A 9,382-nucleotide genomic window follows, 5' to 3' on the forward strand; every position below is an offset into this window, starting at 1 on the left:
CTGCGCCTGTGTTAAATCACGGCACTAGATAAGCAAACAGCGCAGCCCCGGAGCAGAGCGGGAGGAGTGCTGCCAAGAGGGAGTTGGCCAGTGCCAGAAACCTCCAGGAGCTGCCGCGAGTCCAGCTCGAACACGGCGTGGAAACCAGCGGGATTGCAATTGCAACTCTCCCAGCTCCTGCTCGGGGCTCCGGTCTTGCAGCAGGCAGCAGGTTGGTGGGTCCTGTTGCTTGTCACGCCTGGTCTGGACACACGCATGAGTGACAGAGAGCATCACTCAGCAGCCGAGAGACCTCGGTGCCTGCTCACAGGAGCCCAGCCCACTGGCCTTTCAGGGGCTCTGGGAAGGAGCTGCTCCTCCCAGCAGATCCAGGCCTGGAGGAGGAAGGGGAGGAGAGCAATAACGAGAAATACGTGCAACTGCACGAAACGAGGCTGCAAGAGGTGCCGAGTGAAAGGCAAGCCAGAGGCTGCCTTCAGCAACGAGGGGAGCAAGAGGGGCTGTCGAAAAACATCAGGCGGTTTGCGTTCAGCAACTGGCGCAGATTTGAGCACCCTGCTCGGATCTGCCCGGGGGAAGCGATGCCTGCCGCGTGTGTGTCAGCAAGCACAGCACCTGGCACGCCGTCCCTTGCTCAGCCTCCCACGTCCTGCTGGAACCAAATATAGCAAAAATTCAGCAGTGTTTTTCGCTTTCATAGAGGCTTTGCTGGCTTTCAGGGGGGGACATTTGCAGGCCTTCTGATGCAACCTCTGATCCTTTTCACCAGGGATGCACTTTCACACCCTGTGTGATTGCCCGGGGAGCTTGCTGCCACGGGATATGAGCTCCACAGGGTGTACAAGAGTGTGTCTGCATTTGGTGGAGACTGAAGACACTGAAAGCGCTCTGTTCAGAATAACAGAAGTAAAAAAACCTCGCATATGCTGCCTTCCACCGTAGGCAAAAAACCTCAACCCTGACTCTCGAACCTTTTTTGTTGAACATTTTTCCCATATGTTAGGGCCTCCTACCTAGGCTGACAGGCAGGTAACTTCCCTTGGCAATGAATTATGCCAAAAAATGTATCTCCCTCTGAAGCACCCAACACTGCCCTGCTCAGAGACGGTCTCCTGGTGCACAGAGCACTGGTCCAGTGTGCATTAGGTACTCCGAACTCTGACCAACACGTTCTCCAGGGGATGAGTGCCAGGGAAGTGCTCACAGTCCTGCAGCTCTGCGATGAGGAGGCTTCTCTGGAAGCTGAGGGCATGACGCAGGCAGACACCTACATGCATTGAAAAATAAGTCGCTGACAGCACTTTTCATTAGCACGTTGCTTGCATTTCATGGGGCATCACAAGTCCTCCCTGCTGAGGAGGCAGTGGTGAAGGGGACAAAGGTGGTAGACCACTGGAGGCAGAAACGGTCAGTTAGACTCAGTGAGGTAGGGCCATGTCCACACGTTCTTCCCCTTTTTTAACATTTCCTCCCTAATCAAGACGTGTTGATCTGGTCCAGCAGACAGTCAGCACCTTCACATGAACCTGTCCCAGGCTGTGGTCATGAGTGTCGGCATTTGTGAGCCCTGGGATGATGCAGCCCCTGTCCGTGGAGCTGGCTTCCTCATTTTGAGCCTAAATCTTGAGGAAACATAAATATTCCCTCGTGCTCAGTGACCTCCAGTGGCTCTGGTCCTCAAAGGAGAGCTCCCTACCAAGAGCTGCTAAGCACCACAAAGACTTCCTAAATGTTCCTGAAGTTAAGGCAAGTGCAGGCTCAGCAGGTGGGGTGGAGAAAGTCTCTCCTGTACTGGCCAGGAGATTAGGAGAAGTGGTTGTAAATACAGATGGAAGCCCAGGGGCTGGATGGCAGCAGTGGGGTAGGACGGGGACTGGAGAGCTGTGGGGGGGCCAGTGCTGACCTGTCTTGAACTCTCTGACCAACAAGGAAAGGCACAGCCCAGCAGTTCGTTAACACCAGAGCTGGGTGCTGCGCTGCGTGCCCACGGAGGGCTCTAAAGCAGCTGCGTGGTATCCAGAGCTCTGTCCTCAGTCCATCAGCATGGTTCTGCACTCACACGAGCTGCCTGCGCTTCAGCAGAGCAATGGGCACACAAAAGGCAGCAGAGGTGGTGGAGTCTTTCCCTCCTTGCTCATCCCCCAGGACTCCTGGTTCAATGGACAGGTATCTGCTAGGTCTCTCTCATCTTCACTGAGAGCTGGAAGAGAGAAAACACTTCCTTTCTCTGTCTTCAGCTCTTAATGACCTTGTTATGGTTGAACACATTGGTCATAGCACATATCTCCATGGGAGAGAGCAGAACGGGGTGTGCGCGTGGAAGGGGGAGAAACGTAGCGAAGCCGGCTCTTGGAGAGAAGATGCTTTGCTCTGTGCCTGGGGAAGCACTTCTACTTCCAGAAGACAGGCTCCTCTGCAGGAGAAATGAAACGCATGGGAAGTTAAGGGAGTTGAGCTGAAGTGAAACAGTTTGTGTGTTTCTCAGCTTCAGGAGCTTTTGGGACACTTGTAGGGGGAAAGGAGGCGGGAATGTACAGCCTTTGGTATCTTGTTTAGCCTTGCAAAGTGCAGGTTTAGCTGGGCCAAGAGGAACTGCCTAGGGCTAAGCCAGCTTCCTTCTCTGAGAGCAATGGCAGGGGAGCAAGCCAGGGGGCTCTGGCCTCTTCCTGCGGACCAGCGGTGTTGTCATGCATTCAGACAGCATCCCCAGCTCTGAAGTGTAAAGCAGGGCTGACACCTCCTCCTGTGATGGGTCATGGCATCGGGGAGCTCTCAGGGTTGACAGATTGCAAAGAGATAGGTGGACACTTTCCGAGTCGTGTTTGGTAGGTGGAGAGGAGGCACTGCGCACAGGCTGAGGGTTTTGGTCTCTGCCTTCACTCACTTCACTCCACTGGTCCCACTGCAGTGATGCCGGATCCCCCGCAGAAAGAGTCACCAACGATGTTCTCGCACCCCTCCTTCCTCCCACGCGCCTCACACCATTTTTGGAATAGCCAGGCGGGACAAACACAACTTGTTCTCCCACCTGTGGAAGAGCTGCTCCAGCTGGCTCTTCCAAATGCACCCAGGCCAGCCACAGCCCAGAGTTATCTGATGGTCATGTTCAGCAGCTAAACTGAGCCTACTCGTGAGTCCTTCTCACAGATCTTTCCTTCCACAATTTGAATTGACCAGACTGTGCCGGTGAACCTGCTGGCTAGCTGGATGGTTGCACAGGTAGTCCCCAGGGCCTGAGAGATTACAAGTTCAGGTTATGCATTGCACAGTCCTTCGCATCGGCATCACTCATCAGACTGGTGTGGGTGGCATACGGTGCCCTCCAGAGAGGCTGTTTATCCTTCATCTTCCTTATCTCCTTCAGCCCGTCACTGTTTGTGTCTCGCACTGTCTCACCCTGGAGAGCCGTGCACAGACTGTCTGACCTTCATCACCAGCTTGGCACTAGGAGTTACCCAACCTGCTCATGAGTCATTTCTGCATGCAGCAGAGAACAGCATCCTCCAGATAATGGACATACCGGTTGCTATCCACCTCTGATCACAGGGCTTTGGAGCTCCCCAGGTGGGAAGTAGCTGCCACAGCTTCACCCCTGCATGCTTTCCTCAGCCACATGCTTGAAAGCCTCAGGGACCTGATGGAAGTGCCCAAAGCAGCCTCATCCCAACCTTAGGCCCACTCCTGCTCACCTCTCTGCTCCACTCGCTCCTGAAGAGACCTAACACAGCCTGGGGCACCCTGATCCTCTTTGCTTCTCCAGCACTTTGTCCTCCTTCCCTGACATCCCCACCCAGCTGCAGGAAAGAGATGTTCTCCCAGTGCATGACCCAACCACATCACAGCAGAATTGGAAGGGCTCCTGGAGCACTGGCTCCAGGCCACCAGAGAGGAAGGACCACTCCCTGGACTGGATTGGTGCCAGGCTAGAAAGAGACACAAGCTGCCTTAGCTGCAGTAATTAAATCCTCAGCCCATGCAAGAGAGAGAACATCACGCCTTCCCCATTCTCTCCGTACTGCTGCGATATGTGCAAGTCACTGCCATCACTAGACAAGCACATAAGTCTTCCCCATGAGATGCAGAAGACTTAGGCTGGGCTTAGGTTGCCTGGGTTAGGTTCCCTGCTGTACTTTCCAGAAGCACCCATGTTGGCCTTACCTTGTGGTGCTCACCCATGTCTGAGAGTGGCTGCCCTGAGCCTGGGGAAGTGGAGAGCAAATCCATGGTGTAGACTGACTCAGTTTAGACACATTCTTGTACCCACCAATGCACAACGCAAAGAGACTTGAGGCTGCAGGACAGGCAGGAGAGAGAAGAGGTCCAAGAGTGAAAACCAGTGAGAGACAGCACCTAGAAGTGGGTATCAACGTGTGTTATTTACTGAGTCACCTTCATTGTCTGCTTCTAGGGAGGGACAGATGGTTTTTCCAGACTGGACTAAAAGTATTCCTGTCTTTCCCCTGTCTTAGTGAGAAGCTCATGTCCTGTTAGCTTTGTTCAGTCTCCATAGGAGCTGAAAGCCCTAGTGAACTACAACACAAAAAAGGCCTGGACCTGTTGGAGAGGGCCCAGAGGAGAGCCACGAAATTAATCAGGGGGCTGGAGCACCTCCCCTATGAGGACAGGCTGAGAGAGTTGGGGTTGTTCAGCCTGGAGAAGAGAAGGCTCCGGGGAGACTTAATAGCAGCTTCCAGTACCTGAAGGGGGCTACAGGAGAGATGGGGAGGCACTCTTTATCGGGGGGGTAGCGATAGGATGAGTGGGAATGGGTATAAGCTGAAAGAGGGCCGATTTAGACTAGACATTAGGAAAAAATTTTTCACTGTGAGGGGGGTGAGGCAGTGGCCCAGGGTGCCCAGAGCAGCTGTGGATGCCCCATCCCTGGAGGGGTTCAAGGCCAGGCTGGATGAGGCTTTGAGCAACCTGGGCTAGTGGGAGGTGTCCCTGCCCATGGCAGGGGGGTTGGAACTTGATGATCTTTAAGGTCCTTTCCAACCCAAATCATTCTATGATTCTGTGACTCTATGAACTAAAGCGCTGCCTTGACAGACATGGGGATTTCCTTCCCCTGCCTGGGGGGCAAGCTGCTGCCCAGTGTCTGCTGTGGCCCCATGCATCATTCCTCTGGTCCTGACAAGTGCTGGTTTTGAAGAAACATCAGGCAGCTGCTCACACTATGAGAGCAGGATGGTGGATAGGATCCCATCCTCCTGACCTCATCCTCATGAAACATGCCATTACTCTGGCTTCTGAGAGCTGTGTGATGCTGGATGCCCATGAGCCTGCCTGGAGCCCCACGAGGCTCCCTAATTCCACAGGAGCTGTGCAGCGGGGCTACGATGCCCCAGCATGGCTCAGCTCACAGGGGACTGAGCACCATCATGAACGCATTGGCATCACAGGGGCCAGGTCACCACCACCTTCCTGCGGTCCCACCAGTTCCCACCAGTTCCCACCAGTCAAGGCGCCATTAAACCCATGGAGGGTGTTCCTCTGTGCCCAGGGTGCCAGCATCGCTCTTCTGCCCAGGGGTACCAGGCTCTCGCACCGCACACCTCGCTCCCCTGGGAAGGCTTCTCCACCCCCTTCTCATCTCATCTCCAGGGGCCAAGGGAAAGCCAGCACTCACAGAAAGCTGCCTTCCCCTCCCCTCCTTAAGCGAGACCCCCTCTCCCCAGCATCCGCAGAGCTGCATTTACCACCCGGCTCTGCACCGGCGTGCCACGGCCTTTCTTCCTTTTCATCCTTTTCTCACTCCCTGAATGCGTTTCGCATGCTTTGGCAGCGTGGGGCAGGGAGAGCCCCTCTCCCCCCGCTCGCTCCCGGGGATCCCCCCCCCGGCAGATGGGACCGGGATATGAATGTGCACACAGCGAAGCCCCTAAGAGGATTTGCTGGTGCCCCTTTCATTGCGAGCCTTTGTGTGCTGCTCCGCTGCGGTGGGATGCCCCCGAGTTCTCCCCCGGCTTCTCTCTCTTCCACTCCAGAAGAAAAGAAAGTGCCAATAAAGGCCTTGTTTGTCCGACTTGTTTGAGGGGACCATATTGCTGTAGGTGCCGCGGGTCCTGGCGTGACAGCGTCGCCCCTTTGAGAAAGGGTGACGTGCGGCTCCCTCCTGGGAGGGTCCGAGCGGGCGGCTTAGCCAGGCGCTGGGAAAAAAGGTTTCAGTTGCATTTCAATGTCCATTGAACCCTGAATCCCTGGCGATGGTTTTTCCAGGGGCTCTGCAGACAGACAAAGCCACCGAGGCGGAGGCTAGGAAGATGCTGCGGGTCCGGCGGTGGGAGGAGGACCTGCTAGCCCCCCCAAAATCCCATCCGGGAGAGCCGAGCAGGGCCGGCAATGTTGCTTTTCCTATGACATCTAGCGGTAAAGCCAGGGAAGGAGGAAAATGTTGGCTGGTTTTTCCTGGCCCGAGCACGATTGTCTCCTGCTGCGGCATTTTGCCCTTTGTATTGCAGCAGACAGTCCCCAGTTAAGAGGGAGGCAAAAACACGCTGCACAATAGCCTCAGCAGCTCAAAAATGTCAAACAGTCCACCCCGAAACGTGCGCTCGCCCTGCGCCTTGCCTTGGATTTTCAGGGCATACAATAGGCCCTGAAGCATACGTCTGGGCTGGAAATGGAAGTACGCACAAGCATACCTATCGCCCTTCTCACTCCGGTCTGTGCTCCAACACGTCCCCTTGTTTGCTTGCCAGCTGCTCAGAGGCAGTTATAAGACAGACATGTCAGGCCCAGGAACGTTTCCAGTCGAGTGTAGCGCACGCACCGTGTCTCGTAAAGCAGCGAAATGTTTGCACTGGCCAGAGGCGGAGTGACCACACACCACGATCTGTGGCTCTAAGGATGCTTGCGGGGTGTCTCGCCTGAGCTAAGGTGGCCCCCAAGCTTTCCTGGTCCTGGCAGGGGGGGGTTAACGGGCTCGCTGAGACTGAATAACAGCCTGGGCTGCTCACTGTTTAACCAAACAGTGTTACAGTGTTGGCAAGCACCCCAGTACCTTACCAGACACTGAAAAACCCACCCCAGAGAGCACACACTGAAGGTTAATCATTAATGTCTCCACTACAGGGTTTCAGTGCAATTTCTGACCACTTGCTACACACCTGAGCATCCGCATTGCTGGATCATGAGCTGCCTGTAGCTGGAGGACGCCATCCCAGGGACTGCCGAGCTTAAATCCTCTTTTGCACAGCCCGGCTCCTGCAGCAGGTCACCTCGACTGCTCACACAGGGCACGCAGGAAGGATGCGCCTGCAGATGCATCAGGGCGTGCGGACAGAGAATCATAGAATCATAGGATGGCCTGGGTTGAAAAGGACCTTAAAGATCATCTAGTTTCAACCCCCCCTGCTCTGGGCAGGGACACCTCCCACTAGCCCAGGTTGCCCAAAGCCCCATCCAGCCTGGCCTTGAACCCCTCCAGGGATGGGGCATCCACAGCTGCTTTGGGCAACCTGGGCCACTGCCTCACCACCCTCACAGTGAAAAATTTCCGCCTAATATCCAACCTAAATCTCCCCTCTCTTAGTTTAAAACCATTCCCCCTCGTCCTGTCACTATCAACCCCTGTAAGCAGTCGCTCCCCGTCCTGTTTATAGGCTCCCTTCAAGTACTGGAAGGTGCAAGGAGATCTCCCTGGAGCCATCTTCTCCAAGCTACAAGCTACAAGCTCTTCTCCAAGGGCATCAGGACCACACTGACAGTGTGAGGAAGAGACCAGGAGTAAGGATGAAGGAGGGTGCCTTGGTGGTCCTGCACACAGGAGGAGCAGCTGTAACCCCCACTGAAGCTCGCAGGCTGTGCCAAGCAGTTGTGCTGTGCTGCGAGCAGCGAGACACACAGCTGAACCCGGCTCATTGGGATGGAGGTTGATCTTCCACCACTGAAAATTGCCGGAGGAAGCCTCGGGGGGCACTGCCTGTCTCCTGTGACATTTACTTCAGTCTCTCTGAGCACTCCTAGACACAAGCGATGTTGCAGCAAAATTATGGTCAAGGAAAAAACTTGAACACTAACTAAGCAATGCAAGTAGGGGAAGTGGTGGTTATTTGACAGCACCCACGTTTTAATGCTGGCAGGAAAAAAATGAGCAAAACACAGAACAACACAAGCTGCATTTAAAAAATAAATAAATCAAATCCAGAATCAGAAACTAAAATGTGTTATTAATAAACAGGTGATGCTTCTGTCGGCGTGGGCTCAGGGTGCTCGGATGCTCTAGTAGAGACCCTTGGGGTCATGAATGCACAATATTCAGACACATCCAATGTTCCATAACGCATTTTCCTAGTGGTACAAGACAACAAGGGAGAAGGCTGAAAATGGAGAATGAACTACACAAAACCCTGATGGGAGCCATAGGATGATGAGGAAGTCTGCCTGAAGGAGGAGGACAAGCTTCCTGGATAACCCCCAGCCCACCTCTCCCTTCTCAGTCATGCTCTGCATCCTCCCCTGAGGTCCCAGCCTGGCAAACGACAGGTCCATCTGTCTCCATTGCCCTTTGGGACAATCATTGGTGGATGCATGTTGGGGTTGTGAAGGCAGAAGGGTGCTACACCATTTCACAAACTCCCCTGGTATTTGTTTCTCCTTCAATAAGGCTTTTCTTTCCCCTCTTTTCTGCTCAGTGAGGATGCAGGTCCTCCTTTGAATCCAAACAAAATAGGCACGAAATGCTGTCAGCGAAACACTGTATAGCTTGAGCTCCTGGGACTTGCTTTTCAGCAAGCCTGAGACAAGTGTGATGGAGCTGGAGACCAAAGGACCAAAGCAGAAATACCAGGACTCATGACAAGCATGGGGACAGCGTTAGAGCTGTTGTGGTGGATCCACACGGATGCCAGAAAGAGACAAGACCACCTACTCCTGGTGGCCCAGCATGCCCCAGGAGACCATCTGGGACTGGGAAGAGCCATCTGATCCTTGCCTTTCTCCAGGGAGCTCTTCTACGTGCAGGGCCAGCGCCTGGGGTGGGGCAGATGCACCCAGCACTGCACCCAGAGTGGCCCACGCTGTCCCCTCACCCTGAGGGACCCTGATCCACTGCAGGCAGTTGGTGGCCCTGGCAGGACCACTCTGCAACTAGGCAGAGCTCAGGTATCATCACAAGAACAGAGTCCAGGTCTCAGTGGATGCTGGAGGCTTCCCACTGCTGGTGCTTGCTACTGTTAACTGGGGGGTCTCCAGGAGCCAAAACGCTGCACAAAACCCTCATGTTCCCAGGGCCTGACCCTCTCCACTCAGCCCTCCCAGCCATGTGCAGGCTGCAGGGATGGATGCATGGCCCAGGGTCCCCTTGCACAGCAGAGGACATCGTGCAGTCCATGGCGGGTGTGCATCTCCAGCCCAGCACTGCTGGCTCGAGCCGCTCGCT

This window comes from Pterocles gutturalis, unplaced genomic scaffold (assembly GCF_000699245.1).
Source record: "Pterocles gutturalis isolate BGI_N339 unplaced genomic scaffold, ASM69924v1 scaffold14207, whole genome shotgun sequence".
In the NCBI taxonomy this organism is placed as follows: domain Eukaryota; kingdom Metazoa; phylum Chordata; class Aves; order Pterocliformes; family Pteroclidae; genus Pterocles; species Pterocles gutturalis.